This window comes from Cucurbita maxima, unplaced genomic scaffold, assembly GCF_002738345.1.
Source record: "Cucurbita maxima cultivar Rimu unplaced genomic scaffold, Cmax_1.0 Cma_Scf00308, whole genome shotgun sequence".
Lineage (NCBI taxonomy): Eukaryota > Viridiplantae > Streptophyta > Magnoliopsida > Cucurbitales > Cucurbitaceae > Cucurbita > Cucurbita maxima.
Genome location: NW_019272324.1, coordinates 38,420 through 41,125, shown reverse-complemented (window position 1 = coordinate 41,125; position 2,706 = coordinate 38,420).

The window sequence follows — 2,706 nt, the reverse complement described above, 5'->3', positions numbered from 1 at the left end:
CCTCAGCTCAACAATCCAAGCTTTTATTTTAGCAAGAACCCTTGAATCAAAGTAATTAACACCTCCTTTTGCGAAATTTGGATCAACCAAGAGATAAGGCTAGAATTAGATTACCTCTTACGATCGAAGCTCTAGAAGCAAGATTTGGAACCTTGTTCTAAATTGAGTCACTCCACAATATAACTTGATCAAGGCTTGATTGAATGGCTTAGGTGCAATTCTACCACAAGAATTGCTTGAAACTTAGAAATGGCAAATATGATGCTCGGATTTCTAAGGAAAACGTCTCAATTTGAGATCTGAATTACATTCCTCAACGAATCTAATTTTTACATAACATATTGTGGGTATTTATAGTCTCCCGAAAAAAGACGTTTGTGGCCGGGATTCAATCCCGATATGTTTGTGGACGGGATTTATTCCCGATCCCCTTTAATCTCCACAAAGAATAAGTCAAATTGACCATTTGACTTTTACATAATTTATTAAATAAAACATAGATTTTTTTAACAAATGTTGATGTGCTTGAGTGGTTAATGCGACAGATTTGAAATTAATTGAGCTCTTCGCGCTTAGGTTCGAATTCTGTCATGCAAAGCATAACGATCGTTGTCCTTCCATTGGATATATGCGTCCGTACCCTCGTGATGGGATAGGGGTATCCCCCCAGATGCATGAACACACATAATGCATGAGTTCCCCACTACTTCTACAGTTATCATTAATGAACATAACCCCCCTGTCACGTTCTATGCTTCATGTCCTTCTCATTTTCAATTTACATTTCATACATATTCCTATCGGGGTTATGTTTCCAGACAGTTTACCGTATTTCATGTCATACAATTCATGCTGTTTACATTCAAACATTTCATACAATCATGCCATAACCATTCAAGAACAACATATCGTTACATGCATTACACATCACATCAGACTAAACAGCATACATAGCATACATTCACGTTCACATGACTGCGTACTTAAGCACAATAATCTAGCATACAATGTATCATATCATAAACAAGTCATAACGTAAAGACTTCATAGTCATGTCGTTCTCTAACTTACCATAGCCTTAACGTTCTTATACCTATCACAGACATATCATTACATAATGTACCTTAGTCATATCATCACAAGAACGTATCCTAACACTATCGTTCTATCAAACTATCACAAACCTATCCTTTTCTACCCATAACCTAACCGTATTCTTTCATCAATCTCTCCTATCCATAGCAGCACTCCGGTATGTAACCTAACCTTAACGTTTCATGAACATATCTTACTCCTATCGTTACATTTCGTTTTGTGCATCCTTCTTGTATCCTATCTCAAACATATCCTTGAGCACATCGTACCATAATTATTATCATACAATCCACATGTTATAGCATAACATAACATATAGGAAGCATATTGATCCACAAACAATTCACACATATCAATATATATGACACGTGCAGAACCACAGGACACGTGTCAACATCAAATATAACCATGCCGATAGTAAGGTCACTTACCTGGCTCGCTTAAGTCGTTGTCACAAATATATCTTTAATGAAAGTTTGATTCCATCCTTTGAAATCTGAGTCAACCTATATGAGCTCATGACATCTGTTTCAAGTTTGAACTCTATAAAATTATTTCCCTAATTTACATTGACCATGGTAAAGGTCATCGTAAAATTTTGATATTTTCTGTTAGACAATTTAAAGGAGCTCACTGCCCCCCGATAAAAATTCTGATCTTTTCTGTTATACGAGATTTAAAGGAGCTCACTACCCTCTGATATTTCATGTTTTATTGTTAAATACCGTTTTAACAAATCTTTCCTCAATCTCCCTCCCTCTCTAGTTATTTTAATCCTGTAAATAGGTTTTTCAATTGTGTAAACAGATATTAGTGGGCTAACAAAAATCTAATCAATTGTATATGAGATGTGATTATTAGAGACTGTTAAGATATGAAAGAAGATTTGATCCTAGATTAATTTCTTATAACCATAATTATAGAGGAAAAGGAAATTTGAGATAGAATTTTACTGTAATTTCTGACAAAAATCTCTAAATCTGCAATATGTTGAAAGTCATTTTACTTTTTCTCAAATCTGACCATTGTTGTTTTTCAGTTTCTTTGGTTTTTTGCAGTTGGGATGGGTCGAGTAGAGATAATTGTGGGGAGCGACGAGAGGTTAGTAGAGAGAGGTGAGGAAATATATATATATATATATATATATTTTAAATTCTAATTTAATTAATTAATTAATTTATTATTATTATTATTTTAACTATTTTTTTGTTTTGTTTATTTGTTTATTTATTTTTGGGCTATTACAAAAACACTTTACGGGGAAGAAAGTTAAATAAAAATAATTATAAAAATAAATAGTTAAATAATAATAATAAATAAATAAATAAATAAAAATAACATTTTCTCCTTCTCTCCACTAACCTCCAATTCGAGAAAAAGGAGTAAGATGGCTTTCAACATAAACAAATTGCAGATTTAGAGATTTTGGTTAGTCATTATGTAAAATCCTATCTCAGATTTCCTTCTCCTTTATAGTTATGGTTATAAGAAATTAATTTAGGATCAAATCTTCTTTCATATTTTACTAGGTTGATTAAATTTTTGTTAGCATTCTAAGTTATACGCAATAAGGTTAGATTTAATAAAATTTTAGTTGGCAATCTATAAACT